General features: G+C 43.6%; 1 long non-coding RNA gene across 1 annotated transcript; it reads left to right on the top strand.

Annotated features, from left to right (window-relative positions):
- Positions 1-31: 31 nt before the first annotated feature.
- LOC146049647 (uncharacterized) lies at positions 32-7,976 on the top strand. Its single transcript, XR_014466171.1, has 3 exons — positions 32-589; positions 4,187-4,525; positions 4,669-7,976. It is a non-coding gene; the product is annotated as an uncharacterized LOC146049647 (long non-coding RNA).
- Positions 7,977-14,816: the final 6,840 nt, after the last annotated feature.

The following is a 14,816-nucleotide window of genomic DNA, read 5'->3' on the forward strand; positions in this document are numbered from 1 at the left end:
GATGACTTAAAGAACTATATTGATAATTTTTCCTTACGTGTATGAGCAAACCCTGAGGGATAAACCAAACTTTATTTATTTTTGCAAACTTTTTCATTGTTCTAATATATTGTATTTATTTTCCCCTTCTAGGAATGATCTGGAGCCGATCACAAGCCAGGAAGTTTGCCGTGTGATCGAAACATTCATTAACAGCAAAGTTTCCCATGGAGAGAAGAGTGTCATTTCCCATTATCTGGCCCACACACATGCAATGGCAGACAAGCATTATAGAATGAAAAATGTTGATGACCTTGTGATGGCGTCACAAATTGTCAGTAATTTGGGTTCTCTTCGTGTTTCCATAGATGCTGAAAGGACGTCAAGAGATGGTGAAGGGAGAAAGAGGCAGCGGGAAGAGGTTGAAGAAGAAGATCTACCACCACCACCTGTGAAGAGAACTAAAGAAGACATCTATTCAAGATTCAAGTCAGAATATCCCGTTCAAATGGACAAAGATTGCCCTCCGCTCAAAGTGTGTCAGAAACGAGAACATGGTCGTTATTGCTATGACAATTAGCGGAAGGAGCAGAATAAGATGATATAATTGGTAAGACATGCTACATTCTTATATCTCTAAGGCTAAGGGGAATCCCCAAATAAGTAGTTTTATTGATTGCTTCAAATAATAATAAAAAAAACCTAGAAGATTAACTAGTTTGTTCATGAACTAACTATATATATATATATATATATATATATATATATATATATATATATATATATACATATATATACATATATATATACATATATATACATACATACATACATACATACATACATACACACATACACTATATATGTTTTACAGCAATTCTAATTCATTTTTTAAACTTTTTTTCTATAGGACAATTCCGTGCAAGGTATCTCCCCTTGTGACACTTGTTCTAGGAATTTCCCACTTTGGGGACCCCAAATAGGTGTACACCAAGCACCACTTAATACCGCACAAGGTATCCGCCTACTGGTAGATTTTTCGCCTTTGCAATAGATACATTATATATTTTTATAAATAAATTCCTATATTCTCCAACCTGTTTTCTCTTTCAATCATTTACACTGGCACCAGTCACACCTCTCAAACACCAATAGGGTAGCGCTCACTCCACCTACAACATATTCTATAGATTACAAGAAAGGACTGGGATACCCTTAAGAGTGAGCAGCACCTACGTTCTATTTAATATTCACGAGGTGAGCGCAGTGAACCTCCAACAACTGATATTTCTGTTTTCCCAAACTGCACTGCAGCACACCAACCACGAAAGCCTTAACACATGGGCTTAGTCACTCTTAGAACCAGCCGCATAGACAGGGCAAAAGACACATTCACAGCATTTGACAAAACATCAGCAGATTTAGGTAAAGGACAAGATTTCCTACAACAGCTTACTAAATTAGAAAAATTACTGAAACAGGAGACCAAGGTATGGTGGGACACATTCGCCCTCCAGTGGTACATAGACCAAGACACAACACCTAAAGGCTTAACCATCAAAAAAACAACAACTCACAATCAGGACAATCCAGAGTGCATGTCCAAATGGAACAATGCTCTTAAAGAATGTTCCATGAGACTCATACAAATCATAATAGATCAACATGAACAGGACTTGGTCATCCTTGACAACTAAATTACAGACCTTTACAACAATTTAGAAGCCTTTGTGGAGGAAGAGGGCTATAAAGAAATAGAAGTACTGACAAAACAAAGACTCCAAAAAGGGGAAGAACACATAATTGAGACTAAGAAACGAAAGTTTTAGAGACAAGTGGAGGTTGGCACCACAAAAAAAGACACCAACAAGAACACAATGTCACACACAAAGAAACCCCGAAAAAACACAAAACGTGCAACATCACATAAAATAGGTAACACAACCAAAAACACAAAGAATAGCTTAACCAACATTCCAAGACCAAAAAACATATATAGGCATACAAACACAAACCAAGAACTCACATACCAACAGTATATGACACAAACACGAGAGACAGACTTCCCTCATCAGACTCAGAATGTAGTACAGTAAGTTCAGACCAGACATGCTCAGAAAAGGACACCTCATCGTTTTCAATCTACAACATAGAGGACGTAGATTTCACAGAGACAGCAAGGCAGTCCTTAGAAGCAGGACATGTCTCTTTCAGGACAGCTCTTTCAGCACAAAAATAAAACACAAGCCAACAACAACAGGAAAAATGGGACATAGATTTTTTAGACCTAGAGGCAAGCATCAGAGCCTGCCAAGCACATCCGAGCACACCCGTTGCACAAAAGAGAAAAGCAAGAAATGATTCAGAGGATGCAGGGGAGGCCAAAAAAACAAAACAGGACAACCAACAACAGGAAGAGAACTAGGCATATTCAACCTCAGCACAGTCACCCTCTCAGACACCCACAAAGGTTTAACATTTGCCCTGACAAAGAAACTGAAATACATTTGAGACATACCTGGACATAAGGGCTTTTACAAGGAAATTAACACTTAAGAGATTCTTCGCACAAAACCCATTAGGAAAAACCACATCATTACCAGACGGAGACTTGGGTGGCCTATGTCAACATCGGAGAGGGGGGTCAGGTGCCATCAGCGGCGTTTATAGGCCGGGACAGGATACAATGTTTCTATCCAGGGCAGCCGAGGTTGTGCCACCGGTGTGGAGACTTTAGGCACTACAGCCTGGATTGCCCTGAGCAGAAATGCTCTAAATGTAACAAACTGGGCCACGTTGCAAGGGAGTGTGACAAAATAGTCTGTAACCTCTGTGGGGTGGTGGGGCAACAACACAGCCCTGGACAGAGAGATAGAGAGTGTGGTGGAAGGGGTAGAAAAGGGCGTAGCCGGTCTAGCGAGGGCGATAGTCAAAGAGGCGAGGGAGGAGCCTTTTGTGTTTGTGGGGAAGGGGAAAGGAAAGGGGAAGGGGAGTTCAGGGAGTAAAGAAGAAGTACAGATTACCAACAGATTTTTTTGTCTTTCGAGTGAAGAGGAGGAGGGGGACATTATTAGGAAGGAGAAAGGAGAGCTGGTATTGTGGCCATAAAGACAGAGGAAAAGAAGGAGGAGGGAAGGTATGCCTTACGTCAACGAGAAGGGGAAGGTTGGTAGGGCAGAAAAGGATCCTGTTACTTTGGGGCATTTTCTGAGGGATGACTTTGTGAGTGCTGGTAGCACAGGTGTGACACTGGAGGAACTGGCCCCGCAGCTGGATGGTGGAGCGGCTGACAATCTGCTGGATGATGAGTCTGGGTCAGGTATTGACCCTGTGGCAGAGACCCAGCTGGATACTGGGGTGCAGGACGGGTCTGCTATGGTGGTCACTGGCCCTGATTCAAACTTAGGCGTGCCCCCTGACTCCTCCTCCACTTTGGATCCTGAGCCAGTCCCTCCGGATGGAGGAGGGGAATCTCAGGTGATGGTCCCGGAGTTTTCGCTGGCCCAGGTGTCTGGGAGTGAGATCTCGGGGGAAGATTGCTCCTCCGAAGATGAGCTTGTGGACATAAGCGAGGAGGAGGAGGTCTCCTCTGGCATAAGAGTCAAGCGTTGGGGTTTGGTGGTGGATCTGGCAGATAGGCAGGCAAATAAGAAGTGATCTGGTTCCCACTCTCGTGACCTTGAAGGATGGCCCCCCCAAGCCCATAAGATTTGCCACAATTACTGTGGCATCGATCTTGTCTGTACGTGCTCGGCAGTTAGCTTACGATTTTTTGAATGCGTTAGATTTTTTTTTTTTTTTTGCAGGAGACCAGATTGGGCTGGCTCGCAGATATCCACAAGGTAAAAGCTGAGTGGAGGTGCGGGCCGTCCTTCTGGTCCCTGGCTGCCGAGCCGTATGGAGGGTTATTAGACAAAGAACTGATTCTACTTATACCAACTAATGTTCCCCATCTACTGTCCTTTCTCCACAAAATGAACCGGCCTAGATGGACGGTGATGGTGAGGAAGAGAATGCTGGAAGCTGGGATGTATCATAAGCATTCATTACTCACACCGCTGCTCCGTGGCTTCAGAGAATATTTGGCGACTACATTAGGAGTACACAACATTAACCAAGAAGTGATATCTTATTTTATGTCTTAATGATATTTCCATGATAACATGGCTGAGATGGGAAGTAATATCCCCCTTTTATGTATACACAGGTGGAGAATGTTGTATACACAGGTGGAGTTTATGTATACACAGGTGGAGAATGTTGCACGCTTTCTTTACTTCATGAACCCAGATATTGTGTCCTTGGATTTTGTGTATGGCATCTGCAAGACGCAGGAGATTTTTTACAAAATTGGGAGAACTTGGTCTCTGCAATCAAACCATGTTTAATTATCTAAAAAATCTAAGGAGGTTTGTTGTGTACAACACAACAGCCACAAATCTGGAATTATTAAACCCACCACTTCTCCAAGCCTGCACCCACTTTCTCCAGGTCACTGATGCTATTCAGAAAAAATAAGTAAAGTCGTATCAACGGTCATCAAAAGGTGAGAGTCATACACGTGGCTGACATATGACAGTTACTGGGATCTTTCTGGTTTAGACATTACATCTATTCTTCTTACAATCATTTGTGAGTTTTCAATAGTCTTTCATCAATTTTTTCCATTTTTTATTGTATGATCTGCAGGTACAAAACACTGACGACAGGATATTGCACCCAGCGGATTGCCGTCGCGTGCTGGAGGTTGCAAAAGAACATTTTCTGAAGAGCATTGCTATTGGTGACACAGTAGAGTATAACTGAAATATATAGTCAAAAAAATAATGGGAGTACCTATTCAAAATTGAAAAGTGATCCAACTTTTAAGATAGAAAAGACATTAAACATCTTTTTTACAAAAGCTTTGGAAGATGGTATAATTACAAAAAAGGAATTTGATGTCTTAACCATCAAAAATCCATCTATACCCACAATATACGTACTGCCAAAAGTACATAAAAATCCTGTACAACCTCCTGGGCGCCCGATTGTATCGGGCTGCAACAGTCTGACCTCGAACCTATCAGCCTTGATTGACTTCTATTTACAGCCCCTCGTACAAAAAACACGAGCATTTCTTAAGGACACAGGGGATGTCTTAAGAAAATTGAACAGTCAAAGATGGGAAATGGGCATGTATATCTGTAGTGCAGATGTAAGCACCTTATATACGATAATTGAGATGGAGCAAGGTCTGAGAGCAGTGTCGTACTTTTTGGAAAAAAGTGATCTCCAGATAACCTTACAGAAATTTATTTTAGATGGTATCAAAATTATTTAAACTAACAATTATTTTTTTTTTGATGGCGCCTTCTATGTACAGGTCGTTGGGACCGCTATGGGTACCAGGTTCGCTCCCAGTTACGCCAACCTCTTTATGGCCTATTGGGAAGAACATCAAATATGGCAAGGTGGCGTGCTGGGGGCGGGCTTGGTATCCTGACAAAGGTTTATAGACGACATTCTATTTGTTTGGGATAAAGATTCCACAGCACTAGACACTTTCTGCGAAGAACTTAACCAAAATGACATGTCAATAAAACTGACTTTTTGTAAGAGTCAAAAAGAAATTTCCTTTCTAGATCTCCTTATTTATGTGGACAATGGGAATCTAGAGACTAAAATGTTTAGAAAGGAAACAGATTCCAACAGTTTTATTGAACGCACAAGCATGCATCATCATAACTGGCTGGAGGGTATACCCTTCAGTCAGTTCACTCGCATTAAAAGGAACTGCAGCACTGTGTCGATATGTGAGAAACAGATTGAGGAGGTATCTTCAAGATTAGAAACTAAAGGTTATAAAAAGGTCAATTTAAACAATGCAAAAGTCAGTTTGAATACCATAAGTAGAAATGAACTTCTTGAATTGAAAGAAGCAAAGACTCCAAATGAAAAAACTCAGTGGTCGTTCATTTCACGGTACAGCTCCAATTTTAGAGACATTGAAAAAGTTTTTAAATCGAATTGGAAGATTTAATTACAAGACCCTATTTTATCCACAGTTTTACCTCCACGTCCTTAATTTATATATAGGAAAGCGCCATCACTTAGGGACAAATTAGTTCACAGCGGTGTGGAGCCAGAAAGCCGACAAAGTATTCGTAATAAGGGTTTCCACCGCTGTGGTGCTTGTTTAATTTGTAAAACGGTGAAGAGTACTTCAAGTAAAATGAATAATTTTACAAAAAAGGGGAGTACATACCCCATTAATGAATTCATCACTTGCAATTCCAGGAACATTATTTATTATCTTGAATGCTATTGCCATTTAGTATATATTGGTAAAACAACTAGGAATGCCAAAACTAGATGGGCAGAGCACATTTATAATATTAGGAAAGGTGTCGACACACACTCAGTGTCGGCACACTTTAAAGCTGTGCACAATAAAAATGAGTGCTCAATTATTAGCTTCGCAGGAATTCAGCAAATACTGCCAAAAGTGAGAAGCCGGGATTTAGAGAAACGCCTATCCCAGGCCGAAATGAAATGGATCTATGAATTAAAAACTTTGATCCCAAACGGCCTTAACAATAATTTTGAGCTGAAATGCTTTTTAACTTAATTTATTCGGTTCCTTGGTTTTACTCTTCAACGTTAACAAACAAGTCTTTTATGGTGTCCTTATTTGTATTTTTATCTTATTATTATGTATTACTATTTACTGCTGTATTTTTGCACATCTTTTTAGAAATATATACCTCTGATGCTTTGCACTAAGAATGACTAACATCCACGATAAAGACTTCCTGGTGGATGTTGTGGAAGTCGAGTTACACTCACGCCATTTTAGGATAGTATGGTCGCCATTTTGGTTCGCAGAGTTGCGCAAATAAAGTTTCCATACCCGAGTATGTGTGACAAAGTGGACCAGAAGAGTAGCCATACTATCACACATAAATTCATAAAGACATACTGATACTAAGTAAAATATAGTTAAAGGTTTAGAACGCCACACATAGCCTAGTTAGCCCTGCACACATCTGTCTGTATCATGTTTAGTACCGTTCCGTTCCGTTCATTATGCGCAGTATTCCGGTCATTGCGAATATTTCGCAATATACACGGCCCGATAGTTATGGACATAATCCATATTCCAGAGACAGTTTCTGTTGAAAGTATGTAACAAAGGAATCTAGATGAAACCGGTTCTTATCACTGCTGACGCCGAAACCATCAAACAAAGGACTCTTAAAGTTCACTCCCCTGCACCTATTCAAACCAGGTGCAGCGTCTTACCCCCAATCACAGTGGACCTGACATATGATCTCTGACCAATGAGAATGGCCTTTGACCTCCCCTTTCTGACCCTATAAGATAGGCGACCCAGAGCAGCCTCAGTCACTTCGGCACATCTACCTTTCCCTGACTTTCTACCGGGCTATAGTTCATCCCTGAACGATAGCGAGCTCTGACCGGACTGCGCTTCGCATAGTTGATGAGACGGTAACGGTTGCATTCACGGTATTTATTCTTATTGTATTGTTGGCTGATTGTGTCTTGTATCTGTTTTCTTTCCCCCTAGCTGAGCCTGTTTAGTATTCATTGTTAGTATATTGTATCACTTGTTATATACCTGTATTTTCTTATTTCTGTAACCCCCTTTTGTCCATTAGGGACTTAAATACAACTTTTTGCGGAGTTCTTATCTCCTTATTTCTATACAGTGGTCGTGTCTGTTTATTCGCATAATAGCGATAAGGTACATTACGGACACTGTCCTTTAAGGTATATTCGCAGATTAGAGACAAAGTACTGCGAAGGGATCTCTTATTAAGGTATTGGTTCTTGGTGTATAATATACAATAAAAGGTACGCTACGCTGCGCTACGTTTTGTTCGCACGTAGTTAGGTATAAAGGGTACGCAGGTTGCGGACATACTACGTAACCTGCGCTTTTCACTTATTGTCACTTTGGTCATATTTAATCGCCATTAACAATTGGGGGCATCGTCCGGCCGCTCCACATTCCAGAACTCAGTACCAGGCGTGGGACCCGACCTATACCAGCAAAAGGGTGGAAGTATTATCCATTGCTGGATAGGCCAGGTCCGCGGCGGGGGTTTGGGAAGTGCTAGCGTTGAACCCGGAGTACAATAAGTGAAAGCCACGTGTTTAAAACATATATTAAGTGTTTAGTAAACTGTACTTCTGCCTGCCACAAGTAGTTTAACGGGGTATAGTGTCTTGAGTTGCTTGTTCATTACAGTATACGTACCACATGCGATAAGGTTCGCACACGTGGAGTCTGTGTTTATTATAGTACATAGAGGATCCCCTCTGTGCAAAACTATAACTGTTTATTGTTAGTTACTGCAAAAACAGGGACTCCGCCACGTGGCGACAAGTCCTGGGCCTTTTGCAGTAACGTAAAGCGTCTATTGTGTATTACGCAAGGTGCGCGCGCCCACATCGGGAAAGTTTCGCATCTTTGTACGTGATTTACGGATTAAGTGCGGGATTTATTTCGCATCTTGATACGTAACTTTCGGACGGAGTTAAGGGATTTATTCCACATTTAGGCGCAATTACTGCGTACAGCGAAACCCGAGCGCAACCTTGCAAATACACTATAGAACACGTGGGTGGCCGATTCATCGGCGGCCTGTGAACAACGCACGTACACACGTGGCTGTTCATTGGTACTGCACATGCAGCACACATAGGAACTCAAAGGTGAACAGTATTAAACCATCAGCTTTATTTAAAACAGTATAGCAATATACTGTGGGTAAGGCGGTGATTAATAAAGAGAAAATAAGTTTTTTTTTTTCTTTTTGTTCATTTTCTCATAAGCAAGCAACTCAAGCATTATTTTAATAGATTCCTATAGTGTATTATAAGGGATTTATACCTGCATAAGTATCTAGTGAAAAGCTACCAGCCTGGGAAGATTTTCTGTACAGAAATATTTCAAAAATAAGCATAAGACCAAGGTGTAACTAGCGCCCAGTGTGAAACATAACTGAGGCAAACGGGTGTGTGATGGCACGACTCAAGCGCAGTGTAGTCCAGTGTAGGACAGTCCAGTTAGGACAGGATGTACGTGGCGACGTGCACATAGGAACTGCCCCTTCAGTGGAAATTGATCCGCTAGGAGGGTACAAGAAGATACATCGGAACGCAGTTGTTTCCAATTAGCTACTTTAGAAATCCAGTTTCTGGGGGCACAGGAAAACAAGTTTGTTGTGCCCTGGAGAAATTAGGCCGCACCTTGTAGGTCAACTAGACGTGCGCGGCTAGTTGAGAGCATTGGTGATTGAGTAACATTACCTTGCATATTGGGCTTCACGCTTAGGTGCGGAATAGTGCCAGTGTGTGGAGAAGTGAGTGGTTGGGGAGCTCTCAGACAAGTAATAACCCACCGGTATCTATTAGGCTGTGAACGTTTATTCCTGTAATTATGGGTAATAACGGGTCACGCTGTGATAACGTGCAAGTTAGGGAGGAAGCAAGCCGGCCAAAAGGATCGGCTGCTTTTATTATGTGCAGGAAGCACGGTGAACGGGCAGTTGTTTACCAAAATAAATGGAGAAAAATGACACAAGGCAGCAAGTTAGAATTTCCCAGTGTTGGTAGCTTCGATCCAGAAATCTTATCGGCAGTAAAAGATGAAATATGCCTACTCTCCAGTCGTAAGGAGAGAGTGAAGCATATAGATATTCTTAAATTGTGGCAGAAGGAAGGACAGGAACAATGGGGAATCAGAGGTCTGGCAATACCAGATGCAATCAGCCACAATAAAAATGCAACCGCTGCCACAATAGAATCAGCTCCCCCACCCCCATATGTGCCGAAGGGGTTAATGACTCATAAGAAAGACATAAGTAATAATGTATCCGTTACTAACTTTTACCCTGTTTTATCCCCTTATAAGGAAACAGATACCCGAGAGGAAAACGAGCAGCTGTTGGCACTGGCCGTCTCCCATGCACTTAACATGCTTGAGGGAAAAGCTCAACCCGCTGCTGGGGCTTCAGCACAGGAGGAGGAGGCAACTGGTGCCAACAGCATAGTATTGGACTCAGGTAAGGATGCACTACACAGCACAGACACAGACGACTCCCAAGCAGGTCCCAGTAATGCGGATGTGGTACAAACATACCCTGTACGCACACTGGAGGTTCCCTATGGTAAGGCAGACAGAGAGGGTGTGATACCTACCAGAAAGATGACCATGCTAAACCCATGGACAAGGTTAGAGCTGCGGTCCATCATTACAGATTTCCCTGATCCTAGGAAAGATCTGGCATTGTGCCGGAAATTTGTAAGGGATCTGGGAAACTCTGATGAGCCCACCAACAAGGATTGGAGAATTATGTTGAGGGCCTGTCTCCCCACTCACATTGACATCCCGAAATTCATTCAGGATAGTGGATTGAAAGTGGACAAGGACATAAATGATGAGATCAACCAGGAAAATATACGCCTAATCAACTTACAGTTGGGAGTGTATTTTCCTGCAGCAGTGGAATATAGCAAGATATTCACTATCAAACAAAAAGATGGTGAAGTAGCTAGCGAATATTTGAACCGGGGTTTGATGGCGGTATCAAAATACACTGGTGTCTCCGAGCCTAAGGACGACCCCCACCTGAGGGAGCTGATTGTCTCTGTGCTGGTGGAAGGGCTTAGCGAAAACCTGAGAGCCAGAATCCAAACTTCTTTCCCAAATTGGCGTGGAATGACAGTGGATGCCCTACGAGAATCTGCTGTGGACCACGACCGCAACATTAAGAAGCACAGGGAACTGCAAACTGACAAACTGATGATGGTTAGCATCCAAGCCCTTTCAAATGCCCCAAATAAGGCTGCATATCAACGAAACACCAGGGACACAGGCAGAAAGCCCATTATTTGCTACAACTGCAATAAGGAGGGACATATGGCAGTTCATTGTAGGTCAGGAAACCCCAGGAGTTACCAAACACATAAGCGAGAATGGGAATCTCACCAAGGTGAGACACGGAGATACCCAGCCCCTAGACAATGGGAGGAGACAGACAGGTCACGCAACATGCCTCCTCCACATCTGATGGCTGACACTGTACTAAGGGCAACCCAGGTAAGACCATAGGAAACAGGTCATACCTGTATCCTACAGCCAGTTAGACTAACACAACACCTTAGAGAGGAACCTCAGGTGAAGGTTGATATAGCTGGAGTAAGGCAAACCTTTTTGGTTGATACAGGGGCGGCCAGATCTGTTCTCAATACTCCTCTTCACTTGGGTTTCACTAACCAATCAGTAGCAGCAATTGGGGTAACAGGAAAAATACAACATTACCCACTGACGAAACCAGCGGAGGTTACAATCGGGCCTTTGCATACCAAACATTCTTTCCTGTTGGCTGCAGCGGCCCCGATTAACCTCCTGGGTAGAGATTTACTATGCAAAATGGGATGTGTCATCTATTGCACCCCGATGGGGTATTTCTGGACACTCCTAGAAATCTTACACAAGAAGTGCAAGATATGCTGGACAGTCCTCAGAGGCTAATGTTGTATTCCACTGTTGTAGAATCAAATCCATCTAGGGTAGCTGAAATTACAGCACAAATACCGAGTTCCCTTTGGACTAAAGATGGACAGGATGCTGGGCTGATGGCAAATGTAGCTCCAGTAGAAATCCGCTTAAAAGAAGGCAGGATAGCCCCAAAAATACCGCAATACCCTTTAAAAACTGAAGTTGAGCTAGGAGTACATCCAGTGATCCAAAGATTACTCCAACAGAAAATCCTAGTTAGAACTTCCAGCACGGCCAATAGTCCCATCTTTCCTGTGAAAAAGAGCGGGGGGAGGGGCTACAGACTAGTGCAGGATTTAAGAGGGGTAAACAAAGTAGTTGAGAGCCAATTCCCCGTAGTGCCAAACCCAGCTGTCATCCTAATGCAAATCCCACCTCACTGTACTCATTTCACAGTCATTGATTTGTGTTTAGCGTTCTTCTCCGTCCCTTTGCACCCTGACAGCCAGTATCTGTTCGCCTTTACTTACAGAGGAGTACAGTATACCTGGACACGACTCCCCCAGGGATTCATAGACAGCCCCAGCATCTTCTCCCAGGCCTTGCATGATTGTTTACAATCCTTTCAACCCATGAGTGGTTCGATACTGATACAATATTTCGATGACTTATTGTTATGTTCTGAGTCACTGGAGTCATCAGTGGATGACACTAGACAACTACTGATGCATCTCTCAGAGACAGGACATAAAGTATCAAAGGATAAGCTGCAGTTATGCCAGACCAGGGTTAAGTATCTGGGCCACTGCCTTACCCAAGGGCTGAGACACCTCACCGACGACAGAATCCAAGCGATTCAAAACATGGTACTGCCACAGACCCAGCATCAGATCCGTATGTTCCTAGGCATGTGTGGATACTGTCGCAATTGGATCCCAGGATTCTCTATTCTGGCATTACCACTACAAGAGATGGTTTCCTCAACTAAGCCAGATCGGGTCTCTCATACTGAGGAATCTGAGCTGGCTTTCGAGGAACTAAAGGTGAGCCTAACAAAGGCCCCAGCACTGGGAATGCCAGATTATGGGAAACCCTTTGAACTGTACGGAACTGAATCAGCTGGGTGTGCGGCAGGAGTACTTGTACAAAAACATGGTGATGCCAACCGACCAATAGCGTACTACAGTGGCCAGCTGGACACAGTAGCACGCTCACTCCCAACTTGCTTACGAAGTGTGGCCGCAATAGCACAACTAGTAAGTAAGAGTGAGGACGTAGTGTTGGGACACGATTTAACTGTTCATGCTCCCCATGCTGTCTCTGCCCTCCTAAATTCTGCCCAAACACGTCATGTGTCCTCAGCACGGTTCACCAAGTGGGAACTGGCGCTGATGGCCCCAGTAAATATTACCATCAAAAGATGCAACACACTAAACCCAGCCACATTCCTTCCTCATGTGCCCTCCAAGGCACAAAGGGTGGAGGGTGATGGGAATGTTGCTGAATATGGTAAAGCAGAGTTTAGGGAGAGTGAGGACAAACATGATTGCATGACCTACCTGAATCAGACCTTCACAGCACGTCCTGACATAAGCGACAGCCCATTAAGTGAGGTAGACATAACCTTATTCACAGATGGTAGCTGTCATAGACAGACGGACACGGGAGAGCTGTGCACAGGCTACGCAGTAGTAGATGGAGAAGGTATTGTGGAAGCTGAACCCTTGGGACCACCTCACTCAGCACAAGTAGCGGAACTGGTGGCACTGACCAGAGCATGTGAACTGGCCCAAGGAAAATCAGTTAACATATATACCGACTCCAGATATGCTTTCGGAGTAGTGCATGATTTTGGAGCCCTATGGCGCCTCCGAAATTTCATGACGGCGGCTGGCACACCAGTGGTGCATGCGACATATATTAGGAGAATTCTGGGAGCTATTCAGCTTCCAGACAGAGTGGCTGTTATCAAGTGCAAAGCTCACACATCAGAGAAAGACCCGGTGTCACTTGGTAACAGCCGCGCTGATGAGGCACCAAAAAGGGCCGCATGCCCTGTAAATATTTTCACCCATCCTACCAACCTTTGTACACTGAACATGGTATCCACATCCAAACTGATAGACATGCAGAATTTGTGTTCCCCACAGGAAAGAGCAGTATGGAAGTCGAAGGGATGTGGCCAAGAGTCCACCGGACTTTGGAGAGACGGACACGGGAAACCAGTGGCCCCCAGAGCATACCTTCCTAGTCTAGCCGAGGCGGCCCATGGGCTGACACATCTTGGGAAGGAAGGTATGTGCAAGCTGGTAAAGGCCTACTGGTGTGCACCAGGGTTCGCTTCTCAAGCAGGTAGAGTGGCAATGTCATGCCTCACCTGTTTGAGGAAGAACATTGGAAAAGCCATCCCAACAGAGCCATCCCACATCCCTCCTACAGAAGGCCCTTTCCAGGTAATACAAATCGACTTCATACAGTTACCACCCTGTAGAAATTTGAAATATGTATTGGTTTGTGTTGACATGTTTTCCAGCTGGGTGGAGGCTTTCCCCGCTGCCTCCAACACTGCTACCTTTACAGCAAAGAAAATATGTCAGGAGTTTTTCTGTAGATATGGTATCCCAAAGGTCATTGAGAGTGACAGAGGCACTCATTTCACAGGAGAGGTCTTCCAAATCATGTGTAAACTCCTGGGGATTAATAGTAAACTTCATACTCCATATCGTCCCCAGGCGAGCGCCAAAGTTGAGAGAATGAATGGTACTATTAAGAACAAATTGGGTAAAGTTATGGCTGAAACAGGGTTGTTATGGCCAGAGGCACTGCCTATTGTGTTGTATAGCATTAGGACCACTCCCAGGACTCCGCTCAACTTGTCCCCCTTCGAGATACTGTTTGGTCGGCAGCCACACGTCATGATAGACCCACAGGATGATCTCAAATGTAACAATGAGCTAACTGTACAGTATATCCTAAAACTAAACAAACAGCTAAGGAAGCAACAAAAGGAGCTAAATTTACTGAACCCTGATATGCCTACCGAGAATTGTCATAATCTTAAACCAGGAGACTTTGTTATGATCCGAAATTTTTTACGCTCAGGTTGTTTGATAGACCGTTGGGAAGGACCGTACCAAGTTTTGTTGACCAGCACTACATCGATTAAAGTCGCAGAGAGAGAGACTTGGATACATTCGTCCCACTGCAAGAAAGCCAGTAACCCAGAGTCCCAGTGTGCAGAGAGCGAAAGAGAAGTGTCGCTAGAAGCATTGTTCCGGGAAGACTGAAAGGCAGCCAAGGTCGAGCAACCTGAGCAAACAAAGGT

This window comes from Crinia signifera, chromosome 12, assembly GCF_055691185.1.
Source record: "Crinia signifera chromosome 12, ASM5569118v1, whole genome shotgun sequence".
Lineage (NCBI taxonomy): Eukaryota > Metazoa > Chordata > Amphibia > Anura > Myobatrachidae > Crinia > Crinia signifera.